This window comes from Canis aureus, chromosome X, assembly GCF_053574225.1.
Source record: "Canis aureus isolate CA01 chromosome X, VMU_Caureus_v.1.0, whole genome shotgun sequence".
Lineage (NCBI taxonomy): Eukaryota > Metazoa > Chordata > Mammalia > Carnivora > Canidae > Canis > Canis aureus.
Window position 1 is genome coordinate 84,975,867 of NC_135649.1, and position 20,493 is coordinate 84,996,359.

General features: G+C 40.2%; 1 long non-coding RNA gene across 3 annotated transcripts in view; it reads left to right on the forward strand.

The window, feature by feature from the left end:
* Positions 1 to 20,493, forward strand: part of LOC144309184 (uncharacterized) — an 89,555-nt gene that overhangs the window by 8,266 nt on the left and 60,796 nt on the right. The window contains exons 2-4 of one of the 3 annotated variants that reach the window (XR_013375268.1): positions 3,095 to 3,212; positions 10,373 to 10,412; positions 13,858 to 13,938. This is a non-coding gene — a long non-coding RNA (uncharacterized LOC144309184). Of the gene's footprint in view, positions 1 to 3,094; positions 3,213 to 10,372; positions 10,413 to 13,857; positions 14,122 to 20,493 lie in introns of those variants that run through there. The other 2 variants (XR_013375267.1, XR_013375269.1) reach the window with 2 other exon arrangements.

Sequence of the window (20,493 nt, forward strand, 5' to 3'; positions counted from 1 at the left end):
CTTTGGATCACTACATTTGCATCCTTTAGGTATATACCTAGTAGTGCAATTGCTGGGTCGTAGGGTAGCTCTATTTTTAACTTCTTGTGGAACTTCCGTACTGTTTTCCAGAGTGGCTGCACGAGCTTGTATTCCCACCACAGTGTAAGAGGGTTCCCCTTTCTCTGCATCCTCACCGACATTTGTTTCTTCCCATTAATTTTAAGGGCAAAGTCTAAACCAAAGCCATAAAATAGCTGCAAACATATCACTGAAGGTAGACTTCTGCCTATCTCTCAGCTGCATTTTTCAGCCATCCCTGCCTCATCACTCTTTCCTTGAGCAACTTCATTCACTTCCTTCAATGTGTCAATCCCTCCTGCACCTCCATGTTTTCTCACTTGCTGATCCCTTTCCCTGAAATCCTTTTTCTCCATTTCTTCACCTATCTAATACCTACTTTTTGTGGATATTTTCACTGCCTCACTGCAAATACAAAGTAGGTTAGGACCCTGTAGTGTGAACTCCCCTTACATATACGATGGCTTTCAGTTTGTGTGGCTTTCTTGGTTCTTTATGTGTGTTTCCTGCTAGATTGTAAATTCTGTGAGGTCAGGGATCTGGATTAACTTATTTATTGCTGCCCCTCCAATAAAGACCCCCATGTTCTGGTAAGAAGCAGGCACTTAACAAATATCTGTTGGATTCTTCTTATTGTTATCAATGGGTTTTTGAGACCTAGGCCAGAAATGTTAAGTTTGTAACACGACCCTATTAACACGAGTTTAATGTCAAACATACACTGCATATTTGTTTCTGTCCAGATTCTACATTTAAGGTCAGGATAGACCAGCTTGGGAATCGTGGAAAGTGGTGGTAAGAGCTACGGTAGGGTTATAAATAAGAAAATACAGCATAAGACAGAATAAAATAATCACTATAATTTTCTTCTGTGTGTGTATGGAGGGAGTGGGAAATCATGTACATCAGAAGATTGACATAAAAACTAATTCAATTTCTTTGTTGGTTATCAGTATATTCAAGTTTTCTATTTCTTCCTGTTTCAGTTTTGGTAGTTTACGTTTCTAGGAATTTATGCATTTCTTCTAAATTGTCCAATTTGTTGTCATATAGTTTTTCATAATATTCTTTTATAATTGTTTGTAAAATAGTGATATAAAAACTGAGCACAAGGGGATCCCTGGGTGGCTCAGCGGTTTGGCGCCTGCCTTTGGCCCAGGGTGTGATCCTGGAGTCCCGAGATTGAGTCCCGCATCGGGCTTACCGCATGGAGCCTGCTTCTCCCTCTGCCTATGTCTCTACCTTTCTCTCTCTCTCTCTCTCTGTGTCTCTCATGAATAAATAAATAAAATCTTAAAAAAAACTGAGCACAAAAGAATGGGGAAGATTTTGATAAGAAGATGGTGGAAATAGCAATCTGAAAGAAGGAATAGCATAAATTAAGGCTTGTTCAGGGATGAACAATTTACTTAGCATCTCAGCACAAGACAATGATCAAAGATGCAGATGAAGTGTGGATTAATGTGGAGATGTATTTGTAGATGCCAACTCTAGATGACCTGTATCAAGTGGATTCTGGTGTTCTCAAAAAACAGTCCTGATTTCACCAGGAAAAAGCTTGTATCAGCATTTCTAGTAGCAATCGCTTTGGTGGAGCAGATTTCTTTAGTCTGAGGGATGCATGAACTTCAGACAACCTTAGCCCAATACCATGCAACCTTGGACTCGTGTCGTGGCTAAGAATGCTAACCCTAGGGCTAGTAGCCCAGCTCCACCATTATGGTAGTAACTTCCCCATGTCTCAGTTTTCTCATCCATAAAATAGGGATAATGACAGAACCTACTACATAGGATTGTCATGGGGTTAAATAAGTTACTGAAAATAAAACCCTTAAAAGAGTGTCTGGCACACAGGAAGTGTTCAATAGTGTAAGATATCTGTATTGCTCAGTCAGCAGAAAGACAGTCCAATTAATAACATCTTCTGTAATTCCCAGAGCCATTCTTTAAGGTATATGGTATATGACTATGAATATCTGTGTTACTCATGAAGTTTTCTCAGCCCAAGATATACAAAACCAAGGCTCACAGCAAGCAAAGAACAGTTATCACCCAATTGTCCCAGAGGATAATTTCACTTAAAGATTTAAGGCAAAAATAAACACTTGGATATTAATAGAAATATATATTGCATATGGAGTGAAATGCAAATTTTGCATAAATGTTTACCATAAAACACAAAACTTTCAAGAAATTTCTTGTTTGTAGCATACCAATTCTAGGACTTCCTTCCAGAGTCCTGGGGCTGTGAATTTGGTTTCCTCTCCCATTGAGAGAATTTGGTTCTGAGAAGGCAATTTTATTTCTAAGCCTTTTGGAACTGTCTCACTGTAGTCCTCATGTCAGATAAGACAAGATAATTAAATATGAACCTGTTGCTTGCTCAGGAAATACTTCTGTACATTAACAAAATTAAAATGGCATTAATGAAAATAGGAAGATGACTAGATTGCTGAAAAGTTCATAGTGGCCCCATCTATATAGTATTATTAGCTGTTAGGATAAATACTTTTAAACAGTCAGGCCCTTGCCTTTTTGGAATTAACAAGGTAAAATAGGAGGACATCTACACATAAGCATAATTATTGGAGTCAAGAAAGATGGGGGCGAGGAAAGACATATAACCACCGGGCAGAAATAGGAGTCATCTAGCTCAAAACAACATGTGTAGAATTGATCTATGTTCTTTCTCTGAATAATGCCATCTGCTTTGAGTGTCAAGGATGGAGGAGGTGAGTAAGACTGGAATAACTAAGTGATGGCAACAGGAAGCCTGGCCACCCCAGCATCTTATTTGTGTTCTATCCATTTTTTTCCCTCAATGGCCTTTCTTTTTCCTCCTGGACAATCAGTGTCCTCAAGCCTTCTCTCCCCTGCTCAGTTTACCAGAACTCTTTCTCAGTGGTGGAACTTAAAACCGCATCCACATTAAAGAATATATAGCTAATAAGCCTACCATGGCAGCTTTGCCAAAAAGCTTGTCTTTAAAAAAGTAATAATTTGTTTTTGTATTTTGATAATTTCAAATTTACAGAAAAGTTGCAACAATATATCCTTTACTTGGATTCACCAGTTGTTTACATTTTGCCGTCTTCGTCGTCGTCATCGTCGTCTTCTTCTTCTTTTCCCCGCCCCCATTTGAGCATAAGTTGGTGACATTAAGCTCCTTTTCCAAATACTTGAGTGTGCATTTCCTAAGAACACAGACATTTTCTCACATATCTACAACATAGCAATCAGAATCAGGGAATTTCACACTGATACCATGCTATTATCTAATCCACACTCCACATTCAACTCTCAAAATTGTCCCAATGTGCTTTATAGCTATTTTGTTTTTCCTAATCCAGAATTTGATTCAGGATCATGTATTGCATTTGGTTGCATGTAACCTTAATCTCTCTTAAACTGGAACAGTCTGTCAGCATTTCCTTGTCTTTTTTGGCTTTAATATTTTTGCAAAGTACAGACTAGTTATTTTGTAGAATGTCCTTCAATTTGGATCTGTCTGATGTTTCCACATGATCAGATCCCCTGATAGGACCACCACAGAAGTGCGGTTGTGCTTTCCCAGTGCATCATATCAGAAGGCACGTAACATCAGTTTGTCACAATATTGGTGCTGTTAAATTTGATCCCTTTGTTTAAAAGGGTGTCTGCTGGGTTTCTCCATTGTACAATTATTATTTTCCCATGATAATTAATAAGTGATGTGGAGAGACTCTTTGAAACTATGTAAATATGTTCTTCATCCAACTTCTACTCATGAGATTTAGCATCTGTTGATGATTTTCTAACTCTATTTTTTCTTCTACATTTATTAGTTGACATTCTACTCTAAGGAAAGCTTTCCCCTTTCTCTCATTTATTCATATCAGTATAGACTAATAGATTTTTATTATACTCATTGGGGTATAATCTATTATTGTAATTACTTATTCCAAATCTCAAATTATCCAAGATTTCACCAGTGGAAGTGCCTCCATGCTAGGTTCTGTGTTCTTTTGATAGGTCCCTAAATTCTTTGAGCACTTCCTTATTTTTTGGCACAAGATGTTTCGGAATCATATACTTTCTATGCCCCAGCCCTGGAATCACACATTTCCCAAAGGAACTCTGGTTTATTTTAATGGAGAATAGTGTTTAGAAAACAAGATATGGGGGATCCCTGGGTGGCTCAGCGGTTTGGCGCCTGCCTTTGGCCCAGGGCGCGATCCTGGAGTTCCGGGATCAAGTACCACGTCGGGCTCCCATGCATGGAGCCTGCTTCTCCCTCCTCCTGTGTCTCTGCCTCTCTCTCTCTATGTCTATCATAAGTAAATAAATAAATATTAAAAAAAAACCCAAGATATGTGGGACAACTGGATGGCTCAGGGGTTGAGTATTTGCGTTTGGCCCAGGGTGTGATCCCGGGATCTGGGATCGAGTCCCACATCAGGATCCTTGTGGGGAGCCTGCTTCTCCCTCGGCCTGTGTCTCTGCCTCCCTCTCTGTGTCTCTCAAGAATAAATAAATAAAATCTTAAAAAAAAGGAAATAAGATATGGCACTAGACATATTCATTGTTACTTATGTGTCAGTGTTTCTAGGTACTCTCAGGGATTAGAGCTAGGAAATATAAGCATGTACGTGGACACACACATTGAGAGGCACATATGTACACATATATACATGTACATAAAAGGTTGCATTTTTAGCTTAAGCCAAAAGAATTAAGCATTAACTCAAATTTTGTTCTCTAACAAAGTGAATGGAAGATGGCATTTTAAAGAGCAAGATATATGTCTCTTGGTGACTCTGCAATCTCACTATGGTGATGAAGTTCTATGCCTGTGAATTGACCTGGGAGTGAACTTTAAAGCTTTGTTCCCAGTCACTTGTTTTTGTTGTTGTTCTTGTTGTTCATGTGGTTTCTTTGTTTTTATTCCTAGTTTTTATTTAAATTCTAGTTAGTTAACATTATTGGTAAAATTGATTTCAGGTGGTGTCGCCTAGATGGCTCCAGTCAGTTGAGTGTCCCACTCTTGATTTTGACTGAGGTCATGATCTCAGGGTCATGGGATCGAGCCCTACCCGCATCGGGCTCTATGCTCAGTGTGGAGTCTTCCTGTCCTTCTCCCTCTGCTTCTTCCCGCACTTCTTCCCCTGCTCTCTCTCTCTCTCTCTCTCTCTCAAAAATAAATAAAATCAATGAAATCTTTAAAAAATTGATTTCAGGAGTAGAATTTAGTGACTCATCACTTACATACAATACCCAGTGCTCATTACAACAAATGCCTTCTTTGGTACCCATAACCCATTTAGTTCATCTCCTGCCCACCTCCCTCCATTAGGAGGGAGGTTTGTTTTCTATAATTAAGTTTGTTCTCTATAATTAAGAGTCTCTTATGGTTTGCTTCCTTTTCTCTCTTTCCCCCCACCCCTATGTTCATCTGTTTTGTTTCTTAAATTCCACATATGAGTGAAATTACATGGTATTTGTTTTTTTCTGACTGACTCATTTCATTTTTTTATAATAAATTTATTTTTTATTGGTGTTCAATTTGCCAACATACAGAATGACACCCAGTGCTCATCCCGTCAAGGATGCCCCCCTCAGTGCCCGTCACCCATTCACCCCCACCCCCCGCCCTCCTCCCCTTCCACCACCCTTAGTTCGTTTCCCAGAGTTAGGAGTCTTTATGTTCTGTCTCCCTTTCTGATATTTCCCACACATTTCTTCTCCCTTCCCTTATATTGCCTTTCACTATTATTTATATTCCCCAAATGAATGAGAACATATAATGTTTGTCCTTCTCCGACTGACTTACTTCACTCAGCATAATACCCTCCAGTTCCATCCACGTTGAAGCAAATGGTGGGTATTTGTCGTTTCTAATGGCTGAGTAATATTCCATTGTATACATAAACCACATCTTCTTTATCCATTCATCTTTCGTTGGACACCGAGGCTCCTTCCACAGTTTGGCTATTGTGGACATTGCTGCTATAAACATCGGGGTGCAAGTGTCCTGGCGTTTCATTGCATCTGTATCTTTGGGGTAAATCCCCAAGAGTGCAATTGCTGGGTCGTAGGGCAGGTCTATTTTTAACCCTTTGAGGAACCTCCACACAGTTTTCCAGAGTGGCTGCACCAGTTCACATTCCCACCAACAGTGTAAGAGGGTTCCCTTTTCTCCGCATCCTCTCCAACATTTGTTGTTTTCTGCCTTGTTAATTTTCCCCATTCTCACTGGTGTGAGGTGGTATCTCATTGTGGTTTTGATTTGTATTTCCCTGATGGCAAGTGATGCAGAGCATTTTCTCATGTGCTTGTTGGCCATGTCTATGTCTTCCTCTGTGAGATTTCTCTTCATGTCTTTTGCCCGTTTCATGATTGGATTGTTTGTTTCTTTGGTGTTGAGTTTAATAAGTTCTTTATAGATCTTGGAAACTAGCCCTTTATCTGATACGTCATTTGCAAATATCTTCTCCCATTCTGTAGGTTGTCTTTTAGTTTTGTTGACTGTATCCTTTGCTCTGCAGAAGCTTCTTATCTTGATGAAGTCCCAATAGTTCATTTTTGCTTTTGTTTCTTTTGCCTTCGTGGATGTATCTTGCAAGAAGTTACTGTGGCTGAGTTCAAAAAGGGTGTTGCCTGTGTTCTTCTCTAGGATTTTGATGGAATCTTGTCTCACATTTAGATCTTTCATCCATTTTGAGTTTATCTTTGTGTATGGTGAAAGAGAGTGGTCTAGTTTCATTCTTCTGCATGTGGATGTCCAATTTTCCCAGCACCATTTATTGAAGAGACTGTCTTTCTTCCAATGGATAGTCTTTCCTCCTTTATCGAATATTAGTTGACCATAAAGTACCTATTCTATTAAAGCTATTTGGAAAGATAAAAAGAAATGGAGTATTTCCAAATTCGTTCTATGAGGCCAGCATCACCTTAATTCCAAAACCAGACAAAGACCCCACCAAAAAGGAGAATTACAGACCGATATCCCTGATGAACATGGATGCAAAAATTCTCAACAAGATACTAGCCAATAGGATCCAACAGTACGTTAAGAAAACTATTCACCATGACCAAGTAGGGTTTATCCCCGGGACACAAGGCTGGTTCAACACTCGTAAAACAATCAATGTGATTCATCATATCAGCAAGAGAAAAACCAAGAACCATATGATCCTCTCATTAGATGCAGAGAAAGCATTTGACAAAATACAGCATCCATTCCTGATCAAAACTCTTCAGAGTGTAGGGATAGAGGGAACATTCCTCAACATCTTAAAAGCCATCTACAAAAAGCCCACAGCAAATATCATTCTCAATGGGGAAGCACTGGGAGCCTTCCCCTAAGATCAGGAACAAGATAGGGATGTCCACTCTCACCACTGCTATTCAACATAGTACTGGAAGCCCTAGCCTCAGCAATCAGACAACAAAAAGACATTAAAGGCATTCAAATTGGCAAAGAAGAAGTCAAACTCTCCCTCTTTGCCGATGACATGATACTCTACATAGAAAACCCAAAAGCCTCCACCCCAAGATTGCTAGAACTCATACAGCAATTTGGTAGCGTGGCAGGATACAAAATCAGCACCCAGAAATCAGTGGCATTTCTATACACTAAAAATGAGACTGAAGAAAGAGAAATTAAGGAGTCAATCCCATTTACAATTGCACCCAAAAGCATAAGATACCTAGGAATAAACCTAACCTAAGAGGTAAAGGATCTATACCCTAAAAACTATAGAACACTTTTGAAAGAAATTGAGGAAGACACAAAGAGATGGAAAAATATTCCATGCTCATGGATTGGCAGAATTAATATTATGAAAATGTCAATGTTACCCAGGGCAATATACACGTTTAATGCAATCCCTATCAAAATACCATGGACTTTCTTCAGAGAGTTAGAACAAATTATTTTAAGATTTGTGTGGAATCAGAAAAGACCCCGAATAGCCAGGGGAATTTTAAAAAAGAAAACCATATCTGGGGGCATCACAATGCCAGATTTCAGGTTGTACTACAAAGCTGTGGTCATCAAGACAGCGTGGTACTGGCACAAAAACAGACGCATAGATCAATGACTGACTCATTTCATTTAGAATAATACACTCTAGCTCCATCTACGTTGTTGCCAATGACAAGATTTCATTCTTTTTGAGGGCTGAATAATATTCCATTGTGCATATGTGTGCATGCACGTGTGTGCGTGTATGCACACACACGCACACCCCATATCTTCTTTATCCATTCATCAGGCGATGGACATTTGGGCTCTTCCCATAGTTTGGCTATTGTGGACATTGCTGCTATAAACATTGGGGTGCATGTGCTCCTTCAGATCACTATGTTTGTATCTTTTGGGTAAATACCTAGTAGTGCAATTGTTGAGTTGTAGGTTCTACTGTTTTTAACTTTTTGAGGAACCTCCATACTGTTTTCCAGAGTGGCTGCACCAGTTTGCAGATGACATGATACTCTATGTAGAAAACCCGAAAGACTTCACAAAAAAAATTTACTAGACCTGATACATGAATTCAGCAAAGTCACAGGTTATAAAATAAATGTACAGAAATCTATTGCCTTTCTATGTTCCTACTCTCTTATACTCAATCATCAAAACACTCTGCCAAAGGAGAGAGGGTGGTCAGAAGCTTTGAAAGAGAGAGGAGTTAATTAACCATGAAGCAGGATAGGTCTTTTGCACCTGGGAACAAGTTGTAGGTGAGCCTGAAAAATGAAGTTTCTCTTGGGAAGTAGAAAGAAGAGAAGGTTGGGAGCCTGTAAAACTCACAAAGTCTAAAGTTAGAAATATGATCTCATAAGACAAAGAAAATGGGGAGATACAGCATGGGAATGTTTTAGAAATAAGGCTGTACCTATATTAGAGCAAAACTGCTCATGTGTTTTGGAAGCCACCTGTTATTTCAGGTGAATGATCCATCCAGCGTCACTCTGTACAAGTGAGATCACATATCTCATGAGATGTGAAATCACATATCTTAGTATGTGTTTATTATTAGTTACTTTGACTATCTGAGGACAAGCCATGTCTTACTCAACCCTGTGCCACTACAGCACTTATTACCTTATAACTGTTCAAGAAATGTCTGCTAGAGGTTTCTTTCTTTGATTTTTTGGAATGTTTAAAATATCCTTAACTGGCATTCGTCACTCTTGAGGCAATAATTGTAATTTAATTTTATTATAAAGCTTTAGTTTGGTTAATGACAATATATTTAGCAAAAAGAATGATTGTTTATCACATCTTAGACAAATGAGCTGCCTTTGGAAAAAGAAATGCACTGAGTGAGATAAATATTAAGTTCTATGCTCAAAACACCTTCCCACTTACAAATAGTCCAGCTGCAGAGGGAAGCTGCCATGCTATGATAGTGACAGCTGCACAGTGAAAGCTGGTGTCCTCTGCCCAGTAGCTCATAACTGCATGATCTTAAATAGATTCCGCAACCTCTGTAACTCATTTTCCTTTTTTGTAAAATGGGAGTAATAATATCTGACTACTATAGCCTGAATGTGGTCTCCCTAAAACTCATATACTAAGATCCTAATGCCCTAATTGATGGTATAGGAGGTGGGATCTTTGGAAGATGTATAGGCCATGAAGGTGGGGCTCTCATGAATGAGACTAGTGCCTTGTAAAGATTTTATTTTTAAGTAATCTCTACACTCAAATGGGGCTCAAACTTACAAACCCTGAGATCAACAGTCACATGCTCTACTGATTGAGCCAGCCAGGTGCCCTGAGAGTAGTGCCTTATGGAAGAGACTCCAAAGAGATCCCTTGCCCCTTCCATGTAAAGACACAGCAAAAAGGAGTTTGCTATGAAATAGGAAGAAAGATCTCATCAGAATGTGACTGTGCTAGAGGCTTGAATTTGGACTTCCCAGTCTCTAGAACTGTGAGGAATAAATCTCTATTGTTTATTTTTTAAAAAGATTTTATTTATTTATTCCTGAGAGATACAGAGATACAGATACACACACACACACAGAGAGAGAGAGAGAGAGAGAGAGAGAGGCAGAGACACGGGCAGAGGGAGAAGCAGGCTCCATGCAGGGAGCCTGATGTGGGACTCAGTCCCGGGACTCCGGGATCATGCCCTGGGCTGAAGGCACTAAACCGCTGAGCCACCCAGGAATCCTCAATATTCATTGTTTATAAGCTACTCAGTCAGTACTGTTTTGTCATAGCAACTTGGCAGATTATAGTCACTGAATAATAGAATAGTTATGGAAATTAAATGGGCTAATATGTGCTGAAGGTACTGCATGTCTCTTTTAAGTCTCCCAGGTTCAGTTGGAAAGGATGCTGAAGGCTACAGAAGAAAAAGGTAAGGGATAGATTCTTAGGATGGATTTGGCCATTGCAAAGGAAACTTTCCTGACTATATAGATGTCCCTAAAAATGTTGTAGTCTGCATTTTTCATGTTAAGAGGGCATGAGTTTTCTAGTGCTGCCATTATAAAGTACCACCAACTAGGTTGCTCAGAATAAAACAAATTTATTGTCTCACAGTTTTGGAATCCAGAAGTCCAAAATCAAGTTATTGGCAGGGCGATGATCCCTCTAAATGCTCTAGAGAAGGATCTGTTCTAAGTTTTTCTCCTAGCTTTTGGTCATCTCAGGCATTCCTTGGCTTGTAGAATGGCTATCTGATCCCTTTGTCTCTTCACATTGTCTTTCTTCTGTGCATGTTTGTCCTGTTTATAAGGAAACTAGTCATATTGGATTAGGATCCACCCTTGACTTAACATCTGCAAAGACCCAATCTTCAAATAAGGTACAAGGGGCTAGAACTTCAACATAGCTTTATTGGAGGACACAATTCAACCCATAACAGAGTGGAAATGGTGAAGTCAGATCTGATCTAGGTGGCTGGATATCGGCAGACATTTGGAGGTCTGTTCTACATAAGACAAAGGGTGAATGAAAGGAGGCACACACAGCAATTGGAAGCTTTCTACCGAGATGATTCCTGCTGTCAGTCAAGTGTGCTGGATTAAAAATGGCCACAAATTCGTTGACAGTTTTTTTCATTGAAAGGTGAGGGCTGGGCAGTCCAGGTGGCTCAGTGGTTTAGCACCATCTTCAGCCCAGGATGTGGTCCTGGAGACCTGGGATCGAGTCCCATGTCAGGCTCCCTGCATGGAGCCTGTTTCTCCCTCTGCCTGTGTCTCTGCCTCTCTCTCTCTCTCTGTGTGTCTCTCATGAATAAATAAATAAAATTAAAATAAAGAAAGGTGAGGTCTATGGTCCCTCTGCTGAATCGTGGCTGAATTGTGATGGCTTCGACTAATAGAATATGGCAGAAGTGATTCTCTGTCACTTCCAGATCTAGTCTTTAAGAGGCATTTTTTTTATTCCTTCAAGGGTGCCATGCTGTGAGGAAGCCCAAGCTAGCCCCATGGAGACTCCATGTGAGAGGGAGACAGAGACAGGGAGGAGAGAGAGAGGGAGAGAGGGATAGAGAAGGAGAGAGAGAGAGAGAGAGAGAGAGACCCAGATAGTCTCTGGCCATTTTGTCCACCAGATGTATAATTTATCCAAATTGAGGGTCCAGACTTTGTAGAGCAATAATGAGCTTCCCCTCTGTGCCCTGTCTGGATACTTGACCCAGTATAAGATATCATAATAAATAGTTGTTTATTTTATTTTATTTTTTTTAAAAAGACACATTTATTCAGCGTCATGATCAGACTATTACATTTAGCAATCAACAGCATGGGTGCAAAAAAAAAACTGCATTAAAACCCTTTGTTGGAATGCTTTATTTACACTTTCCACAGAACAGAAACTAAAATAACGTGTTATACAATTGTCACAAATACAGTCCTTGAGTTTTTTGCCCATACACATGAGTATTGTCTCAAACATGTCTCCTTTGTAGCAGCTAGGCCCTGCCACAACTGTGCTTGGCTGAGTTCACAAATCTGTTGTAACCTGTAGCTTCCCTGTCACTTCTCTGCTCTCCTCTCCTGCTAAGCTTTGTTTCCTGGCAGTAATTAAAACCTTCTGCCACTGCCATAGCTGCTGCTGCTGGAACCGCCATAGCCACCTTGGTTTCGTGGTTTGGCAAAGTATTGGCCTCCACCACCATAGGGGCCAGAGCTTCTGCCTCCAAAATTTCCTCCTTTCATGGATCCAAAATTTGAGGATTGATTGTTGTAATTGCCAAAATCGTTATAGCTTCCGCCACTTCCAAAGTTGCTTCTGTCATTACCAAATCCGTTAGAGCCATCCCCACTGCCACCGTATCCACCACCACCTGGACTGCCACCGAAGCCACCTCGACCACTGAAGTTCCCTCCACGACCAAAGTTGTCATTCCCACCAAAACCACCTCCACGACCACCGCCAAAGTTTCCAGAACCACTTCGGCCTCTGGCTGGACGAAACACTAGCCATCTCTTGCTTCGATAGGGCTTTCCTTACTTCACAGTTGTGGCCATTCACAGTGTGGTATTTTTGAATGACAATCTTGTCTACAGAGTCGTGGTCATCAAAGGTCACAAAAGCAAAACCTCTCTTTTTGCCACTGCCTCGGTCAGTCATGATCTCAATCACTTCAATTATCCCATAGTGTTCAAAAATAATCTCTTAGATGATGTTCTTCAGTGTAGTCTTTAATGCCACCAACAAAAATCTTTTTTACAGTTAAGTGGCACCAGGTCTTTGAGAATCTTCTCAGCAGACAGCCCTCTTTGGTTCCATGACTCCTCCGTCCACCTTGTGCCGCCGAGCGTTCATGGCTGCGTCCACCTCCTCCACGGTGGCACCTGACGAACCCAAAGCCTCTGGAGCGCTTGGTGTTGGGGTCTCTCATTACCACACAGTCCGGAAGCGTCCCCCATTGCTCAAAATGGCTCCTCAGACTCTCATTGGTTGTTTCGAAGCTCAAACCTCTGATGAAGAGCTTCCGCAGCTGCTCGGGCTCTTCGGGAGACTCTGACTTAGACATGACAGCGGTGGCAGGGGAGACTTTAACGATGCTTACTCTAAATGGTTGTTTAAAGCCACTTAGTCTGGAGTAGTTTTTTAAGTTGCAGTAGATACCTGGATCTCAGAACTGGAGATAGTCAATGGATGTGAAGGTAGAGATAGACGGTCTGGATGTTGTTTTTTGAGCAAAGGATCCTTGCCTTGTGAGCAAGTGGGTGGGGTTTGCAGTTGGTTTCAGTACTAGCAGAGACTCAGAAAGCACACCAGCAGAAGCCAGACCACATAGGCCAAGCAACTACATTGTGGAGTCGGGGGGAAGTCTGCTGACTTTGGGAATGGAGGTGGAGGATGGAGTTGGGGGTGACATGGACATCCATAGGCTCTCCCTGGTCCTGCTGGGGAGTTTACTGGTAGCAATAACAGATTCCAGCTACTAATGGCAGGCTTGTTTCTCAATGGCTCATGGACTGGAAGGCAAGTCTTCACTGCCCAAACCTGGAAGGATGTGGGTAGATGGATGGAGGGATGCCTACTAGGGTGGGAAACAGAAGGGATGTGGTTTTCTGGGACAGGTGAGGACTGCAGACATTACTCTTGCACTTCAGGGAAAATAGAAGAAAGGAGTCACCGTCAGATCTAATGGTGCCCAGGACAGCATTAGACAGAGGAATGGTTCTGTCGCCTGTCATTCAAGCTGTCTTTAATCTGGCACCCATCTACTTTTCCTACATTGTTCTCCAGGGCTTGTCTTCATGCATGCCCTGTTCTTTGTCTCTGATACCCACTTCCTTACTTTGATGCTTTCACTCAAAATGGAATGTTTTTTTTTCCCCCAGCATCACATATCTGGACCCTGGATTCTACAAGAGGCCCTTGGAATGTCACATGAAGATTGTCTCTGATCCCTCAGTGTGGAGGTAAACCTATACTCTCTGAACTCCTAAGATGTGTTGTCCATACACTGCACAGCTATGAAAGTCTTACCTTGTCCTTCGTTATAGTCCAAGGACTTGCAAACAGACCCCATTTTACTTCTGAGACTGCCCAAATGCTATGACCCCACAGCAGTTCAATGTCAAATAAACCTTCAACATATTTTATTGAGTTGGTGGTTGGAAGTAAATCCTAATATTTACAAAGGCCCTGATATTTTAAAAATGGAAATATTTTAGAACTCAAACAACTCACCCATTGTCCATACAGCTAGGGAGAATAATTCTAGGATCCAAATCCAGGGAATGGGGCTCCTGAGCCAGAACTCTGAAACTCTACCTCGTGCTATACAGTGAAAGCTTAATGACTATATAGAAAATATCTTATTTTGATTGCAGATGATTAAATTAGTTGAGCAAATTAAAAGCAATCATGCCAATTATAAGCTATATCCAGTTAAACTTGACTTTCATTTAGTTGCAAACTATGCACAAGATGGGTGAAATGTCTCTGCCTTCAAAGATACTATACTTATATGTGCTTGTAGAGTCTCATGCTGAATTGTAATTCTAATTTCTGGCGTGAAAAAAACTTCATCTGATTCAACCTGTCTTACTGCCGCTGTTAACAACCTGTCAGTCTCCGAAAATAGGCTGTGCCAGTTTTTCCTCTTTGGAGACCCTCTCTACTAACAGGTTTGAGATGCTTAGATCTATCTTGAGTCTCTCTGCATCATTGTTATTACTGAGGGGTATATATGGCTGGAAGCAAACAAGAGACCAGGTAGAGGCTTTCATCTTTCCACAATATCCACCTAGGATAGGAGCTCCAAGTCCAGGAGGAAAAGGGGAAGGGGAAATAGAGGTAGACAGGAACAAGTGCAGGTGAGAAGGCCAAAAAATAGCAGCAAAGGGTGTAAAAAATGATTGAAGAAGGGAACTAAAAGAAAGAGAAGGATTAAAGATGGAAAAAAATGGAAATAGAAGAGGTGGATAAGAGATAAAGTGATTTGGAAACTAAATGAGATGCCCAAAAGTAAACCAACAGGCAACAACAACAACATTTAGAATCGACTGTGGTTTTACTTATAGCTGTGTTGCCCAAATGTAACTGTCAACTTATTCACTATCTTGACTTCATTAGATAATGTGCTTGCATTGTCCCAAAATATTTCCTTTCGAATGAAAAGATCCATATTTCCATGTCTCTGGATTTGGCTACTCTAGATACTTCCTATAGGTGGAATCATATAGTATTTGTATTTTTTGTGTTTAATTTATTCATTTAGGATGATATTGTTAAGGTTCATCCATATTTTAATATGTATCACAATTTTATTCTTTTCTAAGGCTGCGTGATATTTCTTTGTATGTATATACCACATTTTGTTTATCTATTCATCCGTTCATGTACATTCGAGTTGTTTCCACTCTTTGGTATTGTCAGTAATGCTGCTATGAACATTGGAATACAAGATGGCTTTTTGTTCTAGTGAAGTGATAACTTTTAAACTTAGGAAAGTTATGCAAAGTGGGCTTTTAGGAAGCTTTGGTTCTAGAACATTGAAACCTATTTCACTTGGGTAAATGAGCCATCTGTGGAATCCAGCCTGTTTTCAGAGCTTCCTTCACATTTGAGTTTGGAGAAAAAATCCTAGTTAGTAATCAAGTTTTTACTTCATCTCACTTTGCAAACATTTTGTTTCTATCTTTTGAGGTCCCTAAAAGGATGACAGACAGGTGAGTTGAGACAATATTCTTGAATCTCTAGCCCAACACCATCATAATATCATTCCTTTGTCGTATCCCATTATATCCCCAACTACAGGGTTTTTCTAGAGCAAGTTACTGCCTTTCTAGAGAGAAAAAGAAGATTTTAACATCTACTGTAATATGCATAAAAACTCTATACATCTACTACATCTTTTAGGGCCTGCATCAATTCATTAGCACAGATTTTGTAGAAAATAATGGATCAAAACTGGGCCCACCAAATTTGAATTGTGTTTCTGCCAGATTTGACCATTGTTGTGGCAAAATGTCCTTTATTGTGTGTGGTGTGGACATCTGGCTTTCATCTAATCAGAGCCATCAGGAGTGCCCAATGCTCAGGATTCTCAAACATGAGCTTGTATTAATATATTTATTGGAAAACTCTAAGCCGGTGCCTTCTTTTTAAAATTTAATTTACTATTCTGTGTGACAAAGTGAGACATATGCATAAAACACTTCTGCTGCACACTAACCTGTGATAGTTGTCTCCAGAAAAAGTATTTGTACAGTTGAGTTGTGAGCTGAACTAGCAGCTTTTTTCATGGAAGACCATTTTTATTTGAACAAATAACTGACAGACCAATCATGGTTATTTGGACTTGGTTATTTGGCAGATATTTTTTTGACAATGAACAAAGTGAGTCTGTTATTTCAAGGAAAACAACTGACAGTATTTGTTGCCAAAGATAAAATTCCAACTTTCAAGAGAAAATTAAAATTTTGGAAAGCGTATATCCATCACCATGTACTTGCCAGCTTCCCAATACTTACAGACGTTTTCTGGGAGATTAGTGTTGATATTAACAAATATGATTTTTAAAATTTTGTGTAATGAAGTATGTCAACATTTGGAATATTTGCAAAACTTGGTGAACCAATATTTTCTAAATGACCAATTCATAGTTTTATAAAATTATGCATGAGTAAAAAATGTATTCTAAGTGCAAGACATAACAACGAATTTTAATGTAATAGAGAATGAAAGGCTCACTGGATGGTCTCAGAGTCTGTGGTGCAACTAACCTTTAAGGAACTACAATTTCTTGAATTTTGGTGTAGTATCAAAGAATATCCATAATGATCTAAAACAGCCTTTTCCAACTACATGTCTGTGTAAGGTGGATTTTGTTCATATATATATATGTTCATATATATATATACTTCTATCAAAACAACATATTGCAATAGCTAGAATGCAGAAGCAAATATGAGGAGCCATCTGTCTTCTATTAAGCCAGATAATAAAAGAGATTTGAAAATGCAAAATAATGTCGCTCTTCTCATTAATTTTCTTGGTTTGGGGAAAAAAGTTATTTTTCATGAAAATATTTTACTTATGTTAGATTGTAATAAGTTTATTGTTGTTATTTCAAAAGTGATTTATAAATAAATATTTAAAACCATCTAATTTTTAACATGGTATGAGTCAATAGATTTAACTCACATAAGCCAAAGCTCATTGGGGTCCTCAATATTTTTTGACAATGTAAAGGGTTTCTGGGCTCCAAAAATGTAATGCCACCTGTTAGCAGAGGTGACACAGAGCAATTGTTCTCAAAGTAGGGTCAGGGAACTCTTTGTATCAGAACCATCTGGGTAGCTTGTAATAAAATGCAGATTCCTAGGGCTTGTCCCACACTTAATTGTTTTTTTTAAAGGGCCACCTGTATTTGTTTTCATATATTGACATTTTCACACAAAACAAAACTTGAGTTTTGTAATAAGGTTATAGGTTAAGGTAGTCCCTCACTGGTGTGGCCAGTTTTTCCAAGATCCTAGACAATCAAACTGAACACAATACCTGTTCTACTAGAGATCCAAACCTCAGGAATTATGGCCACCCTTGTGCAAATGCAGTGATGAGAATTCTTTAGACAATATTTTCTGCAGAAATAACTTCAATATGGAAGGGAGTTGACATATGGCAGTGAATGCATTTGACACATTTTCTCCAGATTGTTGTGGAGCGGAATATGTAGTCTCAAGGCTTTTCCTTCTTTCTGTTCCAATATTAAAGCCAACCACTGTGGTGGCCATTTGAGATTAGGCAGGGGAGGGGTGGGGGTGTGTGATGAGGGCTGAGTTGAGCACAGAAGAGTGGATCTTGGCAACCAAGACATACAGAAGCCAAGCTAAGGAATGTGTTTTTCTGAAAAGCCACATCTGGACCCCTGGTAACATCCTGACTAATCTTTGGCCTCAGACAAGAGGCCAACCACAAAAAACACACAGAGAGTATGGAGATTTGTCCACTTCTTTGATTTGTTAACTATAGTAACATGAATCCAAAGCACTTTGGCCATGTGCATGAATAAGTGTGTGCATGTGCACTCACATTGGTGTGTATAGAGGTGTTGGAAATTTCAATATTCAACTGGGAAACGTGTCTTCCTGTGATCTTTCTGGATAAAACCCAATCTCTTCCTTTATGATCTCTCAAAACAGGCAACTCTGCAGGCCTTTGTAGTTGGAATACTAAGCAATGGCATGGGCTAGGAACGAGGGTCTGAAAGTCTGTTTTTCGTACATGGTACAGGATTTCTTTCTTTTTTTTAAATGACATTTGTGTTATTACACTGGGACAGTTTTTACAAAGCCAAGCCGCTGATATGTGATTCTGTAACACTCATTCACTTGTCATTTTCCTTTGTCATATTGATGGAGGTTTATGTTTATCTCCCATTCCTTCCTCAACCCTACACTCCTGTCTCTACCGTACACATTTAAAGCTGGTTTCGTTCTGGTTAAAATTTCTTCTCTAAAATTTCTTCTGAGTTCTGCAGAGCATAAAACACAAGAGGTTTTGTTGTTTTTATTTTTTCCACCAAGTAAAAAAAATTGGCTGACAATGCACTTATGTGTTATAGAAGTAAGAAATGCAGGCATGGAACATTGATTTGAGCAAAGAAGTCAAAGAAACAGTATCCAGACAACTAAGTCCATAGTGGCCAAAGATATTGGAAAGATGAATTAGACTTGTGTAAGCTTAGAATACAAGTCAGTATAACAGGCTGCAGTTGTGGGTTATTATCATAGTGCCTGTTTCTCCCTTAATAGATTATCCCCTTATACTAGTGGGATTGCTGGCCAGAAAATGATATGCTCTGATTGCTTATGGCTCCCTCCTGCCTTCCCACCCTTTTACCCCTCTTCTGAGAGGTCCTGTGTGGCTACCTCCCTACTTCAGAACTGCTCCTGAGCTCCAGAACATCTTTCCTTCTTCCCTCCAGATTAAATTTTTATTTAAGGACAGTCTGCTCTCGGCCAGACATTTTGTATGTCTTACTCTACTTCATTCTCACCACAGTCCCATGAAGTAGCATTTATTAGCCCCCTTTCACAAACAAGTAAAAGTGAGGTTATGACAACTAGTGAGTACCAAAGCAAAGAATTCCGGGTGTTCGTTCCACTGGACTGCCCTATCCCTACCTGCCTGTACAGCTTCCCCTTTCCTTGTGCCCTAAATGGATACAGTGAACTGGCATCATCTAGTGAGTGAGCTAGTGACTGATGAGTTCTCCGTGTGCTCCCCACAAGGGTGACTTTGCATCTTGAAGGGAGGTCTTAGAACTGGGAAAGCCTCTGCTGGACTTCCAGTGGAGCGACATAAGGTAAGGGACATGTTTAGGTCAGAAGGAACCTCTCCAGGAACCTGAAATTGCACCATATAGATGAGAATCCTGGTCTGGTAATACTTGAGCCATGGCTGGCAAATATTTTGGTTAACCCACATGGTGTTTTTAAAAAGTAGGAGATTCAACAAAAAAAGCTAGATTTGTAGGGCACCTTGGTGGCTCTGTGGTTAAGCATCTGCCTTCATCTCAGGCTGTGATCCTGAGGTCCTGGGATCGAGTCCCACATCCGGCTCCCTGCAGGGAGCCTGCGTCTCCCTCTGCCTGTGTCGCTGCCTCTGTGTCTCATGAATAAATAAATAAAATCTTTTTTTTGAAAGCTAGATCTGTAGTTTCTTTTGAAAGATTGGAGGATCTACCATCACTGCACCCATTTCTTAGGTGAGAACAATCTCCTGGAGCTACTGTCTGGAAAGACCCAAGCTCTTCTCTTCCTCCCAAGCCCTGCAGGGCTTCTGGCCTATTTCACTTATTTCTGGCCTGTTGTAGGCATCTGAGTCCGAGGCCTCTGAAGTACGTGAAGGTCTTTTCTGCCCACAAGAGAGGCACCATCCCTGAAGGTCGAGGCTATAAAGAGACCTGAAGGCTGAAGTTCTGTTTCTTTTTTCTTCCATTTTCCTTCAAGAAAGGAGAACAATAAGGCCATCAGCCCTCATAGTCCACGTCTGGGAAACTTCCGACAAAAATAAGTTCCCCATGAAATAAAAAGTGCCCCAGACTTGTGGGCAGGGCTCTGCAGTCTGATGAGGCTGTGTTCTCATTAAGAGTCAGACCTTTGTCTCAATCATAATTAAGGTGCTGAGGCCAAGGAGAGCTGGCAGCCAACTACATTCACTGCTACAATTTAGCCGAAAGGGTTGAAAAGTATCCAGGCCCACAAAAAATGGCAACAGGCTCATAAAACTCACAGGACCTTACCCACTTTTATAGGCATTACCCCTCCTCTAGCTTGGTCCTCTCAGTATCCACTCGTAAGGAAACTGACTCCCTCTGCTGATCCTTAATGAATCATAATGAATTTCCAATTGGGGGGCGACATATGAAAAATCACCAAAATTAATGTTACATTGTAATAATAATAACTGCAGTCATAGCTAATACTCATTGAAACTTTATAACCAGGCATTGTGCTAAG